This window comes from Erpetoichthys calabaricus, chromosome 8 (genome assembly GCF_900747795.2).
Source record: "Erpetoichthys calabaricus chromosome 8, fErpCal1.3, whole genome shotgun sequence".
In the NCBI taxonomy this organism is placed as follows: Eukaryota; Metazoa; Chordata; class Cladistia; order Polypteriformes; family Polypteridae; genus Erpetoichthys; species Erpetoichthys calabaricus.
In genome coordinates this window covers 62,294,185-62,304,424 of record NC_041401.2, presented here as the reverse complement: position 1 = coordinate 62,304,424, position 10,240 = coordinate 62,294,185, and positions in this window count along the sequence as shown.

Genomic DNA, 10,240 nt, shown 5'->3' with positions numbered 1-10,240 from the left:
AGATGTCACAAAACTGGTGATTTGATGTCAAAAGAGTGTCAATGAAGTATTTGTTTCCTAAAAGAGAACCTGGCCAAACAAATGTATCAAATGTCAGGTACATTAGATGGTTTGTGCCCGTCCCACTCTACAGTCAAAAATTGGGTTACTTGGTTTAGTAAGGGACGTTTCAGCACAAAATACAAAGGACGTCCTGGTAGACAAACTGAAGTGACAATCCTGGAAAATGTGGATGCCATTCATTCCATGATCTTGGAGGATCGAAGAATATCTGTTAAAAAAAAAAATAGTCGAGATCCTACAGACATCTTTGGAAAATCTCCTCAATGTCATTCATGAGATCATAAGATTCATGAGTAGGCCCAGTGGCCGCAAGCAAGGTGAAGGCTTCTGTCTGGCCAGTTGGTCTCCAAGGATGTTTTTCATCTTTGTGACATCTCCACTTCAACGCTACAGAGAAAAAAAGTTAATAAAAATGTACCATACTGACAGCTTTCATGTGTGATATAGGTTAGGTTATTAGAAAATTAGTCAGATAGGAAAGCCATAGACCTTTCAGCAGCCCCTGTAGATCCTGATGGCTGGGGGTAGAAAAGACCTGACATGAAGTGCTCCTTGGAGTAATGCAGTTGGCATCATCTGTACCAATGCCAGTTTCCTCTGCACACTACAGCATAGAAAAATCGGGAGTGGTCTCCCCTAGACTTTTTCGTATACTCCTATATGGGGATGGATATTTGAGGAGTAAACCGCAAGACAATAATTATATTTTTACTAGCCAGCCGCATAAATTATATATTGATGGGTGAACACTTCCTGAAAGACACAGTTATCCAAATGGGGTGGGTTTGAGGATACGAATGTAAGTGAATGCAAAGATGGAACTCTGGAGAGAGGGCGGGGAAGCGGGCCCGTGAGGTTTCGGGTCCTAACCGTCCAACGACGGGTCGGTACAACCAGTAACGATCCTTGTTAGGACATTTACATCCTCTAGATAGGCAAGTTCGATCATCTGACGCCCATTCCGCCCCCGCCATTCTAGTCTGCCGATTTTTTAAGTCATCTCTTAGTCATCGTTCAGTACGCACTGCCTGCTCATATGTCCGCTCCCAACTCCTCAAATGAATTGCTTTCGTCTGTGTACAGTCCACATTCACTTGTGAGTCACGTTGACTGTTCATTTTCCACACACCGCCTCAGTCGCATGCACCTGTAAGCCACGTTCGGGCCGGGTGAGGTCTCCAGTGTTGAGTCCAATTAAGCCAAAGGCTCCATACCTGGTGGTGCCCTTCCGTCAATTCCTTTCAGTTTCAGCTTTGCAACCATACTCCCCCCGGAACCCAAAGACTTTGGTTACCCGGTTGGCTGCCCGGCGGGTCATGGGAATAACGCCGCCGGATCGCCAGTCGGCATCGTGTATGGTCGGAACTACGATGGTATGTGATCATCTTCGAACCTCCGACTTTCGTTCTTGATTAATGAACACATTCTTGGCAAATGCTTTCGCTCTCGCGCCATTGTCGGCTGTTTAGTGAATTCTTGGTGGGCGGGGTTCTGAGTTGGCAGGCGTGGCTGTCTTGCGTACGTCTTGCTTGCCATGGACTTAGTAAATTATATATATAGATACTATGTACATTAAAGAACCATCAAAAACAAATTAATAATATATTGAACAATTATTACAAAAGTTAAGTTGAATAAAACGGACTCTACAGCCGCATGAATAAACAAGTACCACTTCCGGTTAGCGGAAATAGCCCAAAAGTTAATAGAAATCTAAGTTTTGTGCCTAATACTTGTATGCAAAATTTGGTTGACCTAAGTGAAAGCATACTCAAGTCATCGTGTTTATACACACACACAGACACAGAGACATAATTCCAAAAGCGGTGTTTTTGGACTCGGAGGGGTCTAAAACGTCAAGATCTCGAGGTCAAATTTTTTGGACGATTACAATACTTTCCCAATATACTTCGTACACATATACGAGAAAGTAAAAAGACACAGGCCACTACAGACTAGTAGAAAACGTACATGAGTACCCTGCATACACCCAACAAACTCAGCCACTCTGACCCTTCTTGTAGACGGCCTCTGTGTTGATAGCCCAGTCAAGCCTGTCATTCAGATGCACCCGGAGATATCGGTATGTCGTCTGCACCATCAAAGAGAACCGGGGGCAGAATGAGCTCGACTGCCCTGACGTCTCCAGTAATCTCCTTTGTCTTGTACTTTGTACTGAAAGGGAGCCAGTACAGTTATAATAATAATTCATTACATTAATATAGCGCTTTTCTCAGTACTCAAAGCGCTATTCAAACAGGGAGGAACCGAACTCTCTTTGGAGGCCCTTAGCTACTCATGACCACGCCGGATACACAGTTCTTGAGTCTCACTTACTGTGCTCTGCCAGTTTAGTAGTCCATTATCCAAGACACAGAGACAGCATCAGCCTTCATTGATTGTTGGGCTGTATGGCGTTGAACAGTCATTGAGAGGTCAGCAAATGGCAGTACTGTAGGTAGGCTCAGTTAAACATATACTGTAAATGACAGCATCATCCACTCCTATGTGGTTCATTGCATGTTCTGACCAGGGGTTGAGCCAATATTAGCCTTCCCAAGGTCTTCATGATGCGAGTTCAGTGTCTTTGTATTACATTATGATGTTTAATGTACCTGTGTCAACAGCAAAAGATGTTGCTTCATCTGATCCCCTGTGAGATTAGAAAGGACAGTGAAAGGTGATACGACATTGACGGTCTACATGTGTATTGGTGTCTGCGCACACAGACTCCCTTCGCTTAGAACTTTTCTAGATGTCTTGTTACGGTTGTTGGGCACCCGATTTATAAAATAACCGTTCTCCACAGCACACGGTACTTTTCTACCTATCCAGTCAAGCACAGGGCACTCCAGCGATAAGCATCAGAACAGCGCGGGTGTCTGTGCCAGTCTGAGTCTGTGTCTGCTCGCGCCGGCCCATTCTGACGGCACCATTTCCTTCTGCAAGCATCTGCGGAGGAGAGTCCGCGTTTCAGTTAATGAGAATCGATGCCACGTTGCAACCGCTGAATAAAGTTTTTTCTTAGGTTAATTTGGTCCAAACGCAGAAATCAATGTGGACAAGAAAGGCTTTTTATCTGCAATATTAAGAGAACCATGGAATCTAAAAGGAAGATTTTGCTATAAAACCCAAAAGCTGATAACACCTTAAAAGCCAATGAATACATTATTTTTCTGTTTCCTTGAGATCCTAATTACATATATCTAAAATGTCTGAACACCGGGTTCTGGAACAGATCATGTCCCGTGAAGTGCCCCTTCTCTAACTTTGAGCCACTGCCCACCAAAATGTGATTGCACGTTGTCGTTAATGATTATAATCTTAATATGTTAATATATTATAATTATAATGTTAATGATTATAATTATAATTTTTTCTATTAATGTTTAGCCCATCCAAGGATCAATAAAGTGCGTACTTAGCTATCCAAAAAAAAAAACAACTTTCATTAAACTGAACTGCTGATTTCCTTGACATTCTGGTACGCTCTGGATATACAATCTTTCTCCCTTTGTAACACATCGCCACCTTGTGGCAGAATCGGATTATGCAATGACTGTGACGTATGCACAACTAAATACAGTCTCAAGTATCTTCGTTTTAGTTTTAGTAAGTTTTAGTAAAATCCAAAGCAAAATTGTTCACACTAAATAAGAAAAAAGTGATGTTTAAAAAAGCATATTAAGACATTTCTATTTAGGGCTTACATTTCTTTAAGCTTCTATCCTATACTTAAAATACTGTATGCCATTGTTCTATATTTAAGCAAACGTCACAGTTCATGTTTCTGTGGTAAGTGACTATTTAACATCCAGTTATTACAGATACGGCCTGAGAAAGTTCTATTACGTGTTGGCTTGCTGGGGTACAAATTTCGTAAGTAACTATATTTTAAACGTTCAGATTGCTATGTATCATCCACCTCGAACCGGGTCTTCAGTGTGTTATTCTGCGCAAAAATCTTTACTGGAAGGAATTTGAACAAACCGTGTGATATACTAAGAACAAGAAAGAGCACATGTAACTGACTCAGCATGCGAGAAACCACTGAAGCAACTCATGAATGATGTGGTGGAGTGTCACTGCTCCCAAGTATGGAGGAATAATACCATCCATCCATCCATTTTCCAACCCGTTGAATCCGAACACAAGGTCACGGGGATCTGCTGGAGCCAGTCCCAGCCAACACAGGGCACAAGGCAGGAACCAATCCTGGGCAGGGTGCCAACCCAACGCAGGACACACACAAACACACCAAGCACACACTAGGGACAATTTAGGATCACCAATGCACCTAACCTACATGTCTTTGGACTGTGGGAGGAAACCCACGCAGACACGGGGAGAACATGCAAACTCCACGCAGGGAGGACCCGGGAAGCGAACCCAGGTCTCCTAACTGCGAGGCAGCAGCGCTACCACTGCGCCACCATGCCGCCCATGGAGGAATATTTCGGACAAAAAATAAAGAAGTACTCAAATAATTACAAGTAATGTGAACATACATAAATAATAATAACGCGAAATACGAGTTTAATTAAAAGTGTCACAAAATATATATTTGTTGTTTAGTTCTTTATGTGTTTATTTAATCATACCTTCAGGGCCGGATTTTCCTATAGGCTAACTAGGCTTCAGCCTAGGGCCTCAAGATCAAGAGGGGCCTACATTCAAATTGTTAGCAAAATTAAAATTACGCTATTCTAAAAACAGTGAACACTAAAACACTGAACCGACAATAAGGAGAAATTCTACGCATATGACTAATAAACAAACATAAAAATGTATTGGTTAAGATCAACGCATATTACGTATTTTATTATCTCTCATGTAATTTACAAACTTAAAAATGGAAGGTGAAAGGGCCTCATAAGTGGAATAGCCTGGGGCCTCTTTTCATATAAATCCGGCCCTGCATACCTTGATGGAACAAGATACAAGCCCTGAAATGAAAACTGCCACTTTCATTCATCAGAGCCAGGAGGGCGGATTCTAGCGAGTACTGATTTTTGATTGGTGAATCGCCTGCAGTGTCCAGTAAGCTGCATGTGCTTTATTTAATTCGCGTCAGAAAAGAGTGTAACTAAAGCCTGCTCATAATTACTGTGCGAAGCTGCGACTTCCATCCAATAAACTCAAAATTCTCCATTAGGAGTTTGTGTCTGATGTGACACTGGATGACAGGAGGTTTACATCCATGCTACTGAAAATTTACCAATCAAAACATAGTACTTGCTAGAACCCACCCTCTTAATTTTGACGAGTGAAAGTGACAGTTTTCATTTCAGGGTTGTTTCATGTCACGTGGGTGTCACTGAAATAAAAAAAAATGAAGAAATAATTAAATGCATAATGAAGTAAGCAACAAAAATATATTGTGTTCAAATTATGTACAGTAATCCCTCGATATATCGAGCTTCGACTTTCGCGGCTTCACTCTATCGCGTATTTTATATGTAAGCATATTTAAATATATATCGCGGATTTTTTGCTTTTTCGCGGATTTCTGCAGACAATGGGTCTTTTAATTTCTGGCACACGCTTCCTCAGTTGGTTTGCCCAGTTGATTTCATACAAGGGACGCTATTGGCAGATGGCTGAGAAGCTACCCAACCAGAGCGCGTATTACGTATTAAATAAAACTCCTCAAATATATTGTGAGCACGGGGCTGTTCGCACCCCTAGAGGATACGGCTGCTCCTCAAAAAACGCTGAAAGATTACCTTCACATTGCTCTCTTTCTTGCTGGGCTTGCATATGGCTGATTTGTCAAGCGATATGCTTCCAGCACGGTGCTTCGCATACTTAAAAGATCAAACAGCACGTATTGATTTTTGATTGTTTGCTTTCTTGCTCTGACATTCTCTGAGGGGGTGTGAGCAGGGGAGCTGTTCGCACACCTAGACGATAGGGACGCTCGTCTAAAAATGCTGAAAGATTACCTTCACGTTGCTCCATTCTGTGCAGCTGCTTTATCAAGCGACATGCTTCCTGCACGGTGCTTCGCATACTTAAAAGCTCGAAGGGCACGTATTGATTTTTGATTGTTTGTTTGTTTTTCTCTCTCTCTCTTTCTGACATTCTCTGCTCCTAACAAAGGGGGTGTGAGCAGAGGGGCTGTTCGCACCACTAGACGATACGGACGCTCCTCTAAAAAATGCTGAAAGACTACCTTTACATTGTACCGGCGGTGCTTCGCATACTTAAAAGCCAAACAGCCCTATCGATTGTTTGCTTTTTTATCTCTCTGACATTATCTGCTCCTGACGCGCACTCCTTTGAAGAGGAAGATATGTTTGCCTTCTTTTAATTGTGAGACGGAACTGTCATCTCTGTCTTGTCATGGAGCACAGTTTAAACTTTTGAAAAAGAGACAAATGTTTGTTTGCAGTGTTTGAATAACGTTCCTGTCTCTCTACAACCTTCTGTGTTTCTGTGCTAATCTGTGACCCAAGCAAGACAATATAAAAATAACTATATAAACATATGGTTTCTACTTTGCCGATTTTCACCTTTTGCGGGGGGGGTGCTGGAACGCAACCCCCGCGATCGAGGAGGGATTACTGTACATATATTTCATGTTGTCAATATTTATCTTCACATATCCCCAATAAATAGTTTCATATTTATTTATTTTACCTGAAATATTTTTCCATACCCAACAGTCCAATGACTTCGATAATGTGGGTGTATTTGACGCTCAAGTATTGGGGCCGCCAGTGTGTATTGACAGGAACTTTTTTTCTGCCGACCTCTGCTCAACGTGTGTCATATTGGCCAATGGGGATTGGGTGTGTTAGGACCAGGCTTAGTTCGAACTCTGATCTCCAGTCTGTGAGACGCAATGCTATCTCTGTGCCACTGAGCCTCCTTCCCCTAATGCAGAAAATGACATTTGAGAAGGATTTCATTCACTCACGAAACTGCTGGCAGAAGAACACTGCATAGCTAAAGCACTACACTTTGAGTTTGTTGAAAAAAAAAAAAAGGTTGTTATTGTCACACCAGACAACAAGTTGGTTCCCTTCCTCTCTGTAGGCTGAATCATTATTGTTTTGTCATGCCTGTTACACCAGTCGTGAGTCATAAAAATGAACAATGGAGGGCTCAGAACACAGCCCTGGGGGACCCCCGTGTTCATGTTAATGGTCTCAGAGACGTTTTTCTCCACTACGTACTGTCTGGGGTTTGTCTGTGAGGAAGTCCAATATCCAGTTGCATAATAGGGTGTTGATGCCTCAAGTTTTCTTACCAAGTGCTGAGCGGAGAGCTAAAGTTAATAAACAAGAGCCACACATAACTGTTCTCATTTTCCATTGGGCCATGGTGAGTATGGAGTGTTGCTGATATAGTATCATCAGTGGATCGGTTAGGACAGTATGCAAAATGAAGTGGATCGAATGTTGCAGGGAGTTTGGATGTTATAGGTCCTGGACCAGCCTTTCAAAACACTTCATCATGATGGGGGTGAGAGCTATAAGGTGATAGTCATTGAGCGTTGATGCTGGTGACTTTTTTGGCACTGGTATGATAGATAGATAGATAGATAGATAGATAGATAGATAGATAGATAGATACTTTATTAATCCCTAAGGGGAAATTCACATACTCCAGCAGCAGCATACTGATAAAAATACTCCAGCAGCAGCAAAATACTGATAAAACCAATATTAACTAAAGGGTGATAAAAACGTAGTGCAAGTTAAAAAATGCAAGGTGGAGAGTGCAAGACAGGTATAACAGTCAATAACAATGTATAATGTTACCGTTTACCACACATGGTGGAACTGAAGAGTCGCATAGTGTGCAGGAGGAATGATCTTCTCAGTCTGTCAGTGGAGCAGGACAGTGACAGCAGTCTGTCACTGAAGCTGCTCCTCTTTCTGGAGATGATATTGTTTAGTGGATGCGGTGGATTCTCCATTATTGACAGGAGCCTGCTCAGCGCCCGTCGCTCTGCCACAGATGTCGAACTGTCCAGCTCCGTGCCTACAATAGAGTCTGCCTTCCTCACCAGTTTATTCAGGCATGAGGCATCCTTCTTCTTTATGCTGCCTCCCCAGCACACCACCGCCTAGAAGAGGGCGCTCGCCACAACCGTCTGATAGAATCTGCAGCATCTTATTGCAGATGTTGAAAGACACCAGCCTTCTAAAGAAGTATAGTTGGCTCTGTCCTCTCTTGCACAGAGCATCAGTATTGGCAGTCCAGTCCAATTTATCATCCAGCTGCACTCCCAGATATTTATAGGTCTGCACCATCTGCACACAGCCACCTCTGATAATCACGTGGTCCATGAGGGGCCTGGGCCTCCTAAAAACCACCACCCGCTCCTTGGTTTTGTTGGTGTTCAGGTGTAGGTGGTTTGAGTCGCACCATTTAACAAAGTCCTTGATTAGGTTCCTATACTCCTCCTCCTGCCCACTCCTGAGAAAGTACAGTCCCCTGCGGCACTCCTGTGCTGCTGACCACAATGTTAGACCTTCCGTTCCCAAGATGCATATACTGAGGTCTGTCTGTAAGATAGTCCACAATCCATGCCAACAGGTATGAATCTACTTTCATCTCTGTCAGCTTGTCCCTAAGGAGCCGAGGTTGGATGGTGCTGAAGGCACTAGAGAAGCCCAGGAACATAATTCTTACAGCACCACTGCCTCCAAGTGGGAAAGGGATCGGTGTAGCATATAGATGAAGACATCCTCCACTCCCACCTTCTCCTGGTATGCGAACTGCAGAGGGTCGAGGGCGTGGCGGACCTGTGGCCTCAGGTGGTGAAGCAGCAGCCACTCCATGTTCTTCATCACATGTGACCAGGACGTGATATCTTTGGGACTGGGGTGATGCAAGATGTTTTCCAAAGCCTCGGGACTCTCCCGTTTCAGGCTCAGGTTGAAGATGCTCTGTAGAGGATTCCCCAGCTCCAACGCACAGGCCTTCAGCAGTCATGGTGATACTCCATCTGGACCCACTGCTTTGCTGGCACGAAGTCTCCTCAGCTCTCTGCGTACCTGGGCTGCTGTAATTGTGGGTGGGGAACCTCTCTCCAATGCTGGTATCAGCAAAAGGATGGGTGGAGGGTGCAGTACTCTTAGGTGAGAGTGGGTTAGGGTGGTCAAACCTGCTAAAAAAGTTGTTCATCAGGTTTGCTTTCTCCACGTCTCTCTCAATGGTGGCACCCCGCTTCGAGCTGCGGCCAGTGATGATCTTCATCCCATCCCACACTTCCTTCATGCTGTTATTCTGCAACTTTTGCTCCATCTTCCTCCTGTACTGCTCCTTCGCCACCCTGAGCTGGACTCGGAGTACCTTCTGCACGCACTTGAGCTCATGCTGATCATCACCTTTAAAAGCCCTTTTCTTCTGGTTCAAAAGGCCCTTGATAATCCATGCAATCTGCACTTGTAATCCATGGCTTGTTAGCATAGTACTGTACTGTTCTTACTGGTACTACAATGTCCATACAGAAGTTGATGTAGTCAGCAGTGCAGTCAACAACCTTCTCAATGTTCTCACTATATGACCCCTGCAGGATATCCCAGTCCGTAGTTCCAAAGCAGTCTCTCAGAGCCTGCTCTGCCTCAAGGGACCACTTCCTGAATGAGCGTGTGGTTGTAGGTAGCTCCCTCACTCTGGGTTTGTAGTGAGGCTGAAGCAGAACCAGGTTATGATTAGCTTTCCCAAGCGCAGGCAGCGGGGTGGCGCTGTATGCGTCCTTAACATTTGCATACAGTAGGTCAATAATCCTAGTTCCCCGGGTGTTACAATCCACATACTGGGAGAAGGCAGGTAATGTTTTGTCCAGTATCACATGGTTAAAATCTCCAGAGATTAGCACAAGCGCCTCGGAGTGCTGTGTTTGTAGTTTAGCAACAGCAGAGTGGATGATGTCACCCACTATCTCCATGTCCGCGCGAGGAGGGATGTAAACAATAACAACAATGGCATGTCCAAACTCTCTGGGCAAGTAATAGGGACACAGACTTACGGCCAACAGTTCAATGTCCCTGCAGCAAGTGGAGATTTTGACTTTTACATGTCCAGGGTTGCACCACCTTGTGTTCACATAGAGAGCTTGTCCTCCTCCTTTCCGCAGGTATTTGCATCTCTGTCCGCTCTAACTTTGCTAAACCCAGGTAGCTCCACGTTAGCATCTGGGATGCTAGATGGTAGCCAC